The sequence below is a fragment of the Coffea arabica genome, chromosome 5e (genome assembly GCF_036785885.1).
Source record: "Coffea arabica cultivar ET-39 chromosome 5e, Coffea Arabica ET-39 HiFi, whole genome shotgun sequence".
NCBI classification, from domain to species: Eukaryota; Viridiplantae; Streptophyta; class Magnoliopsida; order Gentianales; family Rubiaceae; genus Coffea; species Coffea arabica.
Genome location: NC_092318.1, coordinates 15,412,082 through 15,426,879, shown reverse-complemented (window position 1 = coordinate 15,426,879; position 14,798 = coordinate 15,412,082). Strand labels below are relative to the sequence as shown.

The window sequence follows — 14,798 nt, the reverse complement described above, 5'->3', positions numbered from 1 at the left end:
ACAAGGTTATTGGACATCCATCTCAAATCCATGTAACAAAGTCACTGAACAATTCAATGCTATGGCAGCTATGGGAGATTGATACATGTCCTCCTCCTCATCATCATCATCACCACCACCTGGATAATTGCCATCACCGAGAGGAATGAACCCACGCTGTACACACTGGTTTTCATCAGCAAAATATATTTGGACAAAATTGTTGACCCTCCTCAACACATGGAGCTGTTGTTGTTCCCAATTTATCCCAAATCTTGCAGCAAAGGTAGCATTCAAAAGGTCCACCACTAACCTATACATCCCACATTCTAGCGCCAACATATAGAACCAAACCCCTAGCACGACGAACACAGACATATGCAGCATTTATGTCTATTTCTAAATTAAGAGCAACATAGCTCCTCGAAGATTGGACAAAATTGTGGAGAAGACGCCTCAAAAGCCTCTGTTCTTCAAGAACCACCCCCAGTGGTATCTAAACATTTTCTTCAGCCTTAGCAATATCCTTCAGAGCAATCCTCTCCTTCTCCTCACCCAGCTCATCATCTAGCAGCTGGAAATTCTCATGCTGTTGTAAGAGGAGCATCTGTTTCTCTCTCAAAGAATGGAAAGCAACCCAATACCAGCTTGCCTGCAATTTTAATTCAGGCCATCTAGTCGGCATCCTCTTGATCGTCTGCTAAGGCCTTGGAATACAGGCTAACAAAACTCATGGGTGTCCGCTGAGCCTTTGAATACAAGCTGAGAGAAAGCTGCTGGAGCTAATTCTGAAAAGCGAAGTAGATCTAAAAAATCGAAATGGAGACTAGATCTAGAAAATGGGGATGGTGACTAGGGTTAGGGTTCACCGATTTTATAGTGTTTCTCATTTTTTAAGAGGGATAATCTGGACTCACTGGCTCACATTTCTGTCAAAGGGTTTCATTGGGCTTCTCACTTGGTTTACCAAGGCTTCACAACATAGGCATAACCCTGTTTGGTTGGACTTAAAGCCCAAAACATTACAAACGGTTTCAGTTCAAGATGTTTTTTCTCAGAAAAAAAAAGAACAAAAAAAACCCTTTCCCACGATCTGCAAACCATCATTTGAAAAACCATCTGAATAGGATGGTTTTCGAGTAAAATCGATTTTCTTAAAAAAAATCGTAAGCCATGGACCTAAGGTTCAATGTGCCACTTGGGGCCATGGCCTTGCACCCAGGGCCTTAAAAACTGAAACCAAATTGTAAGCGTAGTCTTAACCCATTGCAGGAAGTGATAATCGATGAGAAGACTCCATCTATGGTAGGGATAGATATCAAGATGAGAAGGATTCTGGGTGGGCTTTCTGACATGAACTTAACTTCACTTTAAAGATTTAAAATTTCATATGACTTTTGTAAAAAAATTAAACATACACAAAATCTTTTCTATAACTACAAACAACTTGTGAGGGCATGCCAAATAGAGAAAAAAAATTTAAAATAACTGAATGTGAGATGACACCATGCAGGCATCAAGTAAGGTAGGAAAAATAGCATGCACTTTTTTAACTTGTGTTAGATATCCTATTCTTTTCTCATAATCAGAAAGAATAGACATCATAAAGAATTAGAATTTGGAAGTCTTAAATAAGTTCAAAAGAACGATTTTTTATTTCATACAAGCAAAGAATGAAATACGAAGAAATTCAATTGAAGGTCAGTGTTTGAATATGATCAGAGTGATGGTTTTAGTTGTCCCTTATAAATAAGGTTTCCAATTTATCTTCATCTATTTTCTTATTTAATTTAGTAATTTCATATTTTTTTAGTTTATTTGACTTTGCATTTAATATGTTTTAGTCATATCTAGAAATTTGGCAGAAAATTTGATTCCATTTCTTATAAGTTAGTAGTTTGATACAAACAAAACCTCTTTTTTATGGCGTCAGAGTTTAAATATATTTTTTTTGAGATTGCATAAGGACTCTTATTTTTTATTACTTTGACTTTAGATTTAGCTCATAATGAGAATCGAATTACAATAGTGATGGGAGCAACTGCAGCATTTCTATTTTTACTCTATTAGTTTAGTTGATATACAACATAATATAATTCAATTTAATAAAGTTGGTTTAAAAGATTTGCTATATCCAGTATGGATAATATCAAGTTTCGGTTGATATTTTAGTTGTATTGAAGAATTTCAAAATAGTGACTAAACAAGATTATTCTAAATTAAAATATTGTAACAAAATTTTAAATTTTATTTGCAATAGTCAAAATTGTTATACTTTTGAATGCTATAACTTTCTGTTATATCTATTGATCTAGGAAATTAAAACGTTGGGATAAAAGTGAACAACAACTCATACTATTGGATTTGAGAGAAAGACTATTAGAAATAGTTGAGAATTATCAAGATATGTGTAACATTGTTCACAGCGTTTTCGCTATGGAATACGATCCAGATAGAAATGCAAGCAAGATTACTTGGAGAAAGTAATATGAGGTGACTAATATAGAAATAAAAAATCATATGTTATTTTAAATTAAGTGTATTGTAAAATTGACATTGGTGATATATGAACTTAACATCACTTTAAAGATTTAAAATTTTAACTGAATTTTATAGGATTTTTTTAAAAAAAAAATACATAAACATAAAATCTTTCCTATAACTGCCAACAACAACTTAAGAGGGCATGCCAAATTGAGATAAAATGTTTAAAATAGCCAAATGCGAGATAACACCATGCATACGTCAAGTAACGTGTGCAAAATAACATGCATATCTTTTATATTGCATGGGGTATCCTACTCTTTTTTTATAATCAGAAAGAATAGATATCACAAGCCATCAGAATTTGAAAGTCTTAAATGAGTTCAAAGATTCTTTATTTTATGCAAGTTTGAATTTTTCATTTCAATTAATAAAAGATGAAAAAATATCATTGAAAGCCAATGTTTGAATATGTTAAGTGTGATAGTTTTTATTATCCGTTATCCATTATAAATAGGGTTGCCTTTTTATTTTCATCTATTATCTTATTTGATTTAGTAATTTTACACATTTCTTTAGTTCTTTTGCTTCTTGCATTCATTATATTTTAGTCATGTCCATAAATTTGGCCGAAAATTTGAGAAAATTTGATTGCAATTCTTATAAACTATTAATTTAATACAAACCAAACTTTTTTTATGGGGTCGGTGTTTGAATTTAATTTTTTGAAATTGCATATAGTTGTTTTTGAACTATTATTTTAATTACATTGACTTTAAATTTAGCTAATAAAGAGAATCTTATTGCATCAGTGATGGGAGCAACTGCAATATTTCTATTTTTACTCAATCAGTTTAGATGATATACAATATAACATAATTTATCTTAATAAATATGGTTTAAAAGATTTGCTATATCAAGTATGGATAACATTATTGTTAGGTTGTGACCTATTTCAAATTTTTATTGATATTTTAGTCGTCTGGAATAAGTTCAAAGTAGTGCCTGAAGAAGATTATCCTAAATTAAAATATCATAACAAAACATACATTTTGTTTGCAATAGTCAAAATTGTTATACTTTTGATTGCCAAAAGTTTTATTATTTCTATAGATGTGGGAAGTTAAAAAGTTGGGGTAGAAGTGAACAAGAATTTCTACTATTGGATTTGAGGAAAAGACAACTAGAAACAATTGAGAATTATCAAGAAACGCTAATGTTGTTGACAGTATCTTTGCTATGGAATACCATCCAAACAGCAATGCAAACAGGATCACTTCGAGAAATCAATATGACGTAATTGATGTAGAAATAAAAAATGATCGTCATTTTAGATTAAGTGCGTAGTGAAGTTGACATTGGCGATATATGAACTTAATATCACTTTAGATATTTAAAATTTTAATTGAATTTTATAGGATTTTTTTAACCACAAACAACAACTTGTGAGGGCATACTAAATTGATAAAAAAATTTTAAAATAATTGAATGCGAGATGCCACCATGCAAACATCAGGTAAGTTAGAGAAAATAGCATGCACCTTTTTTGTCTTGTGTGAGATATCCTATTCTTTTCTCATAATAAAAAAGAATATACTTCACAAGGCATTAGAATTCAGAAGTCTTCAATGAGTTCAAAGACACGATTGTTTATTTCATGAAAGTTTGAATTTTTCATTTCAATGAATAGAAGACGAAAAATTCAATTGAAGGCCAGTGTTTGAATGTGCTTGGAGTGATGGTTTTTATTTGCCTCTTTAGTTCATTGGCTTCTTGCATTCATCAGATTTTAGTCATGCCTAGAAATTTGGCAGAAAATTTGAAAAAATTTAATTCCAAATCTTATAAGTTAATAGTTTGATACAAATCAAACCTCTTTTTTATGGGGTTGATGTTTAAATTAATTTTTTTGGGATTGCATGTCGTTATTTTTGAACTATTATCTTTAGTTATTTTAACTTTAGATTTAGCTGATAATGATAATCTAATTACATCAGTGATGGGAGCAACTACAGTATATCTATTTTTACTCTACTAGTTTAGTTGATATACAATATAGCTTAATCCATCTTAATAATGTGGGTTTAAAAGATTTGCCATATACAGTATTAATATCATCATTGTTAGGTTGTGGCCTATTTCAAGCTTCTATTGATATTTTAGATGTCGTGAACAACTCAAAGTAGTGTCTAACCAACAATATTCTAAATTAAAAATCATAAGAAAATATACATTTTGTTTGCAATAGTCAAAATTGTTATATTTTTTATTGATAAAATGCTTTGTTATTTCTATAAACCTAGGAAGTTAAAAAAGTTGGGGTAGAAGTGAATAAGAACTCCTACTATTGGAATTATCAAGATATGTGTAACATTGTTCACACTATTTTCGCTATGGAACATGATCCAGATAACAATGCAAACAAGATCACTTGGTAAAAGCAATATGTGGGAATTGATATAGAAATAAAAAATCATATGTCAGTTTAGATTAAATGTATTGTGAAGTTGACATTGATGATATATGAATTTAATATCACTTTAGAGATTTAAAATTTTATTTGAATTTTGTAGGATATTTTTAAAAAAAATACATATGCATAAATTCTTTCATATAACCACAACAACAAATTCTAGGGGCATGCAAAATTGAGAAAAAAATATTTAAAATAACTGGATGCAAGATGGCACCATACAGACATCAAGTATGTAGGGAAAATGGCAAGCACCTTTTTTACTTTATGTGGGATCTCCTATTCTTTTCAAATAATCGGAAAGAATAGACCTTACAATGTATCAGAATTTGGAAATCTCAAATGAGTTCAAAGACACGACTCTTTATTTTATGAAAGTTTGTATTTTTATTTCAATGAATGAAAGACCGAGAAATTCAATTGAAGGCCAGTGCTTGAATATGTAAAGAGTGATGGTTTTCATTGTACATTGTCTGTTATAAATAAGCTTTCCAATTCATTTTCATCGACTATCTTATTTGATTTAGTAATTTCATATATTTCTTTAGTTTATTTGCTTTTTACATTCTTTACATATTAGTCATGTCTATAAATTTGACAGAAAATTTGAGACAATTTAATTTCAATTCTTATACGTTAGTTGTTTGATGCACACCATACCTCTTTTTTAATGAAGTCAATATTTAAATTTAATTTTTTGAGATTACATGTAGTTGTTTCTGAACTATTATCTTTAGTTACTTTAACTTTAGATTTAGCGAATATTGAGAATCTAATTACAACAACGATGGGAGCAACTGCGGTATTTCAATTTTTACTCTACTAGTTTAGTTGATACACTATAAAATACAATCCATCTAAATAAAGTCGATTTAAAAGATTTGTTATATCCATTATGGACAACATCATTGTTAGGTTGCGACTTATTTCAGATTTCTACTAATATTTTAGTTGTTTTAAACAACTTCAAAGTATTGTCTAAATAAGATTATCCTAAATTAAAATATCTTAACAAAATATGCATTTCATTTGCAATAGTCAAAATTGTTATACTTTTAATTGCAAAAGCGTTATGTTGTTTCTATAGATCTAAAAAGTTAAAAAGTTGGGATAAAAGTGAACAACAACTCCCACTATTGGATTTGAGCAAAAGATTACTAGAAATAGTTTAGAATTATTAAGACATGCGTAACATTGTTCACACTATTTTCGCTATAAAATACGATCCAGATAGCTATGCAAATAAGATTACTTGGAGAAAGCAATATGAGGTAATTGATATGGAATTAAAAAATGATATGTCATTTTAGATTAAGTGTATTGTGAAGTTGACATTAGTGATATATGAACTTAACATCACTTTAATGATTTAAAATTTTAACTAAATTTTATATGACATTTTTAATAAAAATACATATGCATAATTCTTTCCTATAACCACAAACTGTGAAAAAAGGTTTAAAATAACTAAATTTGAGATGGCATCACGCAGAAATCGGGTAAGGTAGGGAAAATAGCATGCGCCTTTTTAACTTGCACGGGGTATCCTATTCTTTTTTCATAATCAGAAAGAATAAACATTACAGGGCATCAAAATTTGGAAGCTTTAAATGAGTTCAGAGACATGATTCTTTATTTATGCAAGTTTGAATTTTTCATTTCAATGAATAGAAGACAAAAAAATATTCAATTGAAGGTTAGTGTTTGAATATGATAAGAGTGATGGTTTTCGGCGTCCATTGTCCGTTATAAATAAGGTTTCCTATTCATCTTCATTAATTATCTTATTTTATTTAGTAATTTCATATATTTATTTAGTTTATTTCCTTCTTGTATTCAATATGTTTTAGTCATATGTAGAAATTTGGCAAAAAATTTGAGAAAATTTGATTCAAATTCTTATAAGTAAGTAGTTTGATATAAATAAAACCTCCTTTTTATGGGGTTGGTGTTTAAAAATATTTTATTGAGATTGAAATATTTTTTTGATCGAATTAAGTTAGTAGTTGATACAAACAACAGAAATTTCCCTTCTTTCCTTTCTTCTTTTTCCACCCCCACCTCAACCTGCTACCACCTACGTCGCCACTCGGATTGACAGGGGAAGCAAAGTTTTTTTTTTTTTTTTAAAGAAGGTTTTGGCCAGAATCCGGCCAGTAATTTGGTGGTTGGATTCTGGTGAAATGTCGATTTTTAATAGCAATATGTTTGCATATTCGTCAATTTTTCCTCCTTCTTCAATCTCATGCACACACTCATATATAAAACAGAACTTCCCACCAAATTTTGTTTACTATCAAATATTCCATCTAATTTCACCAAAATGCTCCCAAATCCTCTAGAGGACCTTTCATGGTTCGAAGTTCTTTAAATATCACTTGAAAGTTGAATTAAAGTTCACGTAAGGGCTAGGGTTCTAGGTTCTTGAATCATCAACTTTGGACTGAATTGGAGTGAGATTTTAGGGGGTTTCTACTTCATTTGCATCCCTAATCATCAACAAGTTTGACATAACAAATCTTCACTAAACTTTGTCTTTTGATTATTGTCATTTGTGAATATAAAGAAGACAATTAAACATATAAATCAATCAATGATAGGGTATATGCAATACTTTTGATCTTTTGAATAAATGTGCAATACTTTCAAGCTCTCACATTTTAGCATTTCATGAATTCTCAAAAAGGTCATTTTATATTTTGGTTTGGTGTGTTTGCCTCCATTTTGGGATTACTTGTGTACTTCAGGAGACTTGGACGTTGATGCCACATTGTATAAAAAGAACTCACTTTGTTCATGATTATGGGCATATTTTGTGAAGTTAGCTTAACTTTACTTTGGTTATTCATACGTATACTTGTTTCGTGAAGTTAGATAATTTCATGTCCTTGAACATTGTGTTGGTTCCATATGCTTGATCCCTTTCCCTTTTTCCCTTGATTTGCATATTTACTTCTTGATGGTTCCAAACTTTCACTCTTAAGAAGTTGTTCTATTTTGATTTTGTCTTTTGAAGTTGTGCATTAATTGAACTCTCCTTTCTTTGTCAAATAAGGTTGGAAATTCATTACATGGTCATGGATTTAGTTAGCATAAGTTAATGAAGAGAGTATTATCTCTTACTCTTTATTTATTTCCTTGTCTCATATTGAGAACAATGTGAAAATTAAGTGTGGGAGAGGGGAATAATTAGCTTGCTATTTTATGCCATATGATGATATCTTGTTGATTTAAATGCATTAGAAATATTTGAATTGTACTTGAAAAAATTGCCATATGAAAAAATTTCTTGAAATTGGGTTTGCTGGCAGGAAGTTTCATCCAGTTATAGGGGAAAACTCTGTTAAAATTTTGTTTCAAAATCTTTTCCAAAATTTCATTATGGCCTAAAAATTTTTACAATTTTGTTTTAAAAAGGCCAATTTGTTCCAACCTTAAGCATTGTATTTCTTCCATTTGTTGAAACTTTATATGTATTTTGAAAAATTTAGTTCTCATTTGACTTAGAAAATGGTTATTATGCAATTAGGATTTTTGAATTTTAGAAAGTATATCTTGTAAAGTGGAGAGAATTATACCTATAATTTTGCATATTTAATGAGATTCCTCCTCTTTACTTAATTTTACAAGTGATTGATATAGTCAATAAAAGTTATACTCTACCTTTGATTATTCTTACGTATTTGCTAAAAGTGATTGTCTATTTATTGTCTTTTATTTAAAAAAAAAGGAAGAAAGAGAGAAGAAGAGAAAAAAGAAAAAGAGTTTTTATTCTATTCCAATGATTCTTGTATCAAATAACCAGTGGTTGGTATTTATAAATATTGACATTCGCGTAAAAAGATACTTGAATTAATAGTATGCATAGCAACTTGAATAAGTGAAATGTTGAGTAATCGAAAATCTTCACCTAAAAGTGTCGATTTTCACATCAAAATACATTTCCACTATTTGACTAAAAATTAGTATGAATAAATCCCTCTTAGTTGTGAAATTTGAGAAAAAAAGATGATTGTAGGACAAGGAAAGTATAAATTGACTATGTGATTTGCTTATTTGTAGAATTCGTTTAAGGTGAGCGATTAAGTTTAACTTATTGAAATAAGGGTATAAATGTCTTTCCATTATTTGATACTATGAGTATTTAGTGTAAATTGAATGGTTGTATATTTTTTGACGGAGCTTAGTGTTGGGTTAAGGAATAAAATTAAATGCACGTGTTATTTCTAGTCTACTTGGGGTTTTAGTTAGGCTTGTTTGTTTTATACAAGACAATCTGCGTTGTTTTCTTTTGGACCAAAGTAGTGTGGTCCAAATTGTTTTATTTGTAGTTTTCTCGAATTACAAACAGAATCTTGCAATTTGGTCTCTAATCTTTTGAGTAATGTTATTCTGGCCCAAAAATTTTGAATTTCTTTCATTTAGACTTAATTTAATTGTATTTTAGCTCCTAAACTTTATCTTTATTTAGTTTTTACCCTCCAATCTTTTAAATAATTGTATTTTGACCCTAAAAACTTTCTAATTTTTGCAATTTAGTCCCTAATGGCTTTTTATGATTGTTTCTTTTCTTTAATTGCTAATTATTTTACTCTTGAGTGCATTTAACTTGTAATTTTTGGATGTTTTTAAGTTTCTTTATGTGTTATCATGTGATTGGCATTTATAGAATATTTGATTATTTGATCTAATATATAGATATTAAACTATCCATTAATACAAGAGTTGAATGGAATAAATAGCAAAATCATGCAGAATTTAGGAAATTTAAGTATGAATATAATTCTTTTTTTAAACTTAAAGAGTATTTTTTAAACTTAAACATATAATTCTTAAAGAATCAAAGTTTCATAAGAAAAAGATGATGCAAAATCCAGAAATGTTCAAAGAATATCTGAATTATTTGCAAAATCAAGACAAAAAAGATGAGTCAACTGGATCGTCATCAAAATCTATTTTTGATTCTTTCGGTGGTCCATGTGCTCAAAACCCGACAAACTTTTGATAAAGTTGTAGGCCAACTTCAAGATGTCAATTTCAAGATAAGATAAGAATCTCAAGAGGACCAATCAGAAGAAGATAAGGTGTTAGCAAGAAAAGCAAATGAAATTCAAATAAAAGTGCCGGCATGCAAATGCAAATGAAATTCAATGATAGAAGTCTGTATAAATAGAATTCAAGAACAAGAGGAAGGGGCATCGAGTTTTCTAGCCATCTTAGAACTCTCTCTGCAAACTTCTTCTCAGTCTTTAAATTTTCTTTGTACGCACTTTCATTCGACAAAGGTTAATAAAGATTCAAAGTTCGATTTGGTTTCAAGAAGCTTCCGCATCAAAAGAGTTCTCTGATTATCTGTAAGTTTTATATGCTTATTATATTGCCTGGTTCGTTCTTAATTCACTGTCTGTGAATCTGCAAAGGCATCTCCTGTATGCTTTTCACTGGAAATTGGTGTCTTTCCTTTGCTCCACAAATTAATGGATTTTCACACAACCATGTCTTTGACCTAAAGACAGACTTGCATACAAGAAGGAATAAGAAAAGAACATACACAATCTTTCCAAAATAATAAAACTTTTTTGACCCATAAGTAAATGTATCGTCTGTGTCTAGAACAAAAGCAGGGATCTAACGAACACTGATTAAAAAATTTACTGCTTAAACAGGCATACAATAGAAACAATCTCTCTAAAAGTAGAGGAATGATCATGAGCAGCAAAAAATAACTCTGAAAGATCACTTATACTCCAAGTGAGCAGGCAACTTAATATGAGTTGTCGATCCAGAATTTACAAGAACAAAATAGGATGATCAGAGACGCATTTTGTTTAAAGTAGAAAATTCAATAAATTTCACGATGTTGTTAACTTAAATCAAACCATTTTCCTTTGAAAAAAGGATTAACTAAATGTAAAATTAGTGGTACACATTCAGACAAATGTACTCAATACCTATAATTACTATCTGAAACCCCACTATCTACATATTCTGTCTGACGCTTGAAATTCAGTGCTAGAAGTAGAGACATTAGACTTCTTACATATGGGCGTGATAGCTTTGGTTCTTTCATACATCCAGAAGAAAGGTTGTACTAACTCAAAAACTTTTAGCAATATTTTTTCTCAGTCCTACACAGATGGAAAGGATCAAAATATAGTCAAACAATTTTTGGTCAGACATGCATAAGTTAGTTTATACAAATCTAGAATTCTATTAGGTTCAGAGGGCATTATGGTATTCATTACTATTTCCTAAGGCTTTCAAGACATGTACCTGAATATAATGCAGAAGAGCAGAATTTTCATCACTTGGATTAAGACCTTCTGCATTATAGGAGTAATTTAAGCCCCTTACAAGCTTGACAACTCTAGTAGACAAATGCTGAGATGCAAATAAAGCCAGGGATAAAGGCTGGAGACCCTTGTAAAAGACATCTTCAATGTGTTGTATGATCGATTCTGGTTCCTTTGGTTCAATATTTCCTGAAAAAATGTGACAGTTACAAAAGTTCGGTTCATAAGCTAAAGCCAGTTAATAATCTAGAAAAAGCCAATCTATAGTAACTTGCAATATAGCATTCCAAGAAGGTCCTTGATAGCATCTGCAGATAAAATTTAAGAAGGTTGTCAACTTGAAGATGTGGAAGAACTTCAAGTTGCTCAGTCCATGGCAATGCTTGGTCATGTAAAATCAATGAGTAGTAATACATAGCCTGCTGATAAGGTTGTTGGAACTTGAAATTTTGATAATCTTTTGTCACCATCTCCTATCAAAAAGTAAAGGAAAGAAGTTATGGTGAAAACATCTGATAAAAGTGTTTGAAAGATCCAACTAAACATCAGAAGCATTTGCTATTTTGCAGCTATATTATTACCACTTTTTGATTATTCATGTCAGTTCTCCCACTCTTTCTGATGTATGTACATCATTCAGTACTTTATTTCAACATTTTAAACAACTCAACTACCAAATTTCAGCCATTAGGGAGAACATTTAAAACAAGAGAGAAGAGAGCCAATTCCCCAGTAGTTCCACAAGATTACATGCAATTGGCCACATCTACAAGCAATGCTGCAATACTTGATATTTTGCAATGTATAATCTAGCTTATAAAAGTTGGCAACCACTACCTAGAACCAACAAATCAATTAGCCAATGACCATAATTTGAGAAACAAGTCTCTGACATTAAATCAGTGCCATAAAGGTTCTTTTGAATGGATTGCATATTCTGCTATTATCAGAATGCATATGTTTGAATTCCTATAACAAGTGCCATTAATTGTTTTGGTATATTTTTTAATCAGCTTAAACTTATTGCATGTGGTTTATCATGTTAAAGTGAGGAAAATATAGTTCTATTCCTGTATCATACTGACATTTGTCATTCCTTTACATTTTTGTTTTGGTGAATTTCTCGAATAAAAGATATAAAAGAGCTTTCTTTACCTTTACAATAATTTTGATCGGGGAAAAATTTACTAGAGGATGATTAGATGACTAGAAGATCAAGGTAACTGATATTGTATTAGCTGTTCACAAGACTTGATAAACAATTGAGAGTTTGAGACTAGTGTGTGTCAACATAGATAAAAGTTATTTGACTAACAAAAGGATAATGGAAATACAAACTATACTTCTCAATGCATAACACATTCCTTTCCCATCATTATCACTTAATAGACAATCAACCGTATCTTTTGTTTTGAAAAAAATATTTTTGTCGCAAATGTTTATGAACCACTTGGTTCCAAATCCAACAAGCATAAAAATTTCATTTTCACCAGTTAACATGATTTTCAAAATGATGATGCATATGATACTATTCTAAATCATCTCCAAAAAGCCAGCAATCTTCATACAGCATAGCCAAATCTCTTTTTAATAACAGTATTGAGAAAATAAACTAAAAAGACTTGAGCTTTTGAAAGACAAAGAGAAGAAATAGGCAGAAGCAGACAATGATAGAAAGTTAAGCTATAATAAGTGGTTGACAGTATATACAGAAAGAAAGTTATTTCTGACCTTAATTACAGAAAATCTGCCAAGTTTTACTTCGAAATTTGCAATTTTTCCAACAACAGTTTCGAGCAAGACCCTTAATTTGTGATTATATCCAACCACTGTCACCTAAGAAGAGGGATACAAATGAATAAGAAGTCAAAGATCATGAGTAATAAAAACATCATATGCAACTCGAATAGGAAAAATTACTATGGAGCAATAACACAAATCTGGAAGTTTGATAGAAATGTGACAAAATGCAATAGCAAAGGTCAAGAAGATACTTTCTAGCTCAGGTAACATGATTAATGCATCCCTTTTATTATCTAATATAATCATTTGCCTGTGCTGACAAGCCTTTCTTCATTGAATAACCAATGAAGCATATAATTCATATGCACCTCAAATGTTTAAATAAACTTCAATCTTAATATCATTAACAATCAATAGAGTAAATCAACGAACACACACAATAAATAAACTACCATACGAGTCATTCAAATTCTGAAATCAATTGAAACTCATATAAGAGAGGGAGGACAAAGTGCAAATTAACTTCTTCAAACCAACAAAGCGATCAAAAACCTTAAAAACAGATAGAGAGGCATAACAAGCACCTGAAAACCATTGTCTGTATTACTGGTTTTCATTCTACTATATTCATATATTAGAATATGAATATATTCTAATGAAGTGCTCAGTTGGAATAAATCTGGAGTAGTAATCTGGAGTAGGATTTATCTGTTTAAATACAAAACAGATATTTGTTAAATATGGTATTAAAATATCTTTGTCCAAGATTTCAATAGTTGAATGGAAAGAAATGGATAAATGATCACTTCAGTCATGAATTATATTTGTTTTAACATGAATTCTTAAATGGGTATTTAAGAATATATATTGTTTAAACACAAGTCCTATAGATAAATATGCCTATCCACAAGATTGGTTGATTGGAATACCATTTGTTTAATTTTGGAGTTATTTATCCTAAAATTAAAATAGAATATGTCTGTGGATTAATCTGGTTAAACTTTAAAATTTGGGTTTTATTGTTGCACATCTGGTAAGATAGAAAAACTGGCATGCAATTACCTATATTATGGAAGCAATAATATTAATAATAAAGTATGGTACCTTTGCAATGTTGATCAATCCGTACAACTGGATCAAGGCTTCACTTGAGGGACTTAGAAAAGAACTAAAAAAATACTTAACTCAAGTTCCCTAATCCATTCATGGCAATTTTCATGAATGAAGCATTGATGAACATTTAAGAAAAAGTTTAGCATGAGAGTGGTGGAATTTAAGAAGTGGGTAGGGGAAAGGGAAATTCAATCTACATGTTTTGTGATATCAAATCTTTTAATTATCTATGCATAGCCTTCTTACCATTTTCACTACATTGATCATATATTTTTTGGTGTTGAAGACTTCTTAGGTTGGAAAGCTTAATATGAGAAATCATGTCTGACAGTAAACTATTTTTGAAAAAATGAACTAAGAAAAAAGTAATAGAAAAACTTTAATAAAAGGTTCAAAAAATTTTAGGAAGTTTATTGTATAATATTGATTGTATAAAATTATAACTATTGATTTATGTGTATAATTAACTCTCAAACAGTAGCAGTTAGATTATATCTGACAACATTGAAGTTATACTTTGGTTCTTTGTTAAATCAAAACTTAAATTAATATATGAGTTTACAAGTGTTGAAAGTTTAATTTGCATGAGTGGCAAGTGATAGTTCTAAGCAAGTAATTACATTTAAATATCTAAAATAGTTTTCAAATTATTCTTTTTATCATATGCTAGTTTAGGAGTACATGCATGTACTTAATACATAACACTTATTTGT

At 30.1% G+C, this 14,798-nt stretch overlaps 1 long non-coding RNA gene across 1 annotated transcript; it reads right to left on the bottom strand.

Annotated features, from left to right (window-relative positions):
* Positions 1 to 11,505: 11,505 nt before the first annotated feature.
* Positions 11,506 to 13,581, bottom strand: LOC113720230 (uncharacterized). The gene is made up of 3 exons (XR_011813851.1): positions 13,557 to 13,581; positions 12,961 to 13,065; positions 11,506 to 11,702 (listed from the first exon to the last, which is right to left on the bottom strand). It is a non-coding gene; the product is annotated as an uncharacterized lncRNA (long non-coding RNA).
* Between the last annotated feature and the right edge of the window lie 1,217 nt (positions 13,582 to 14,798).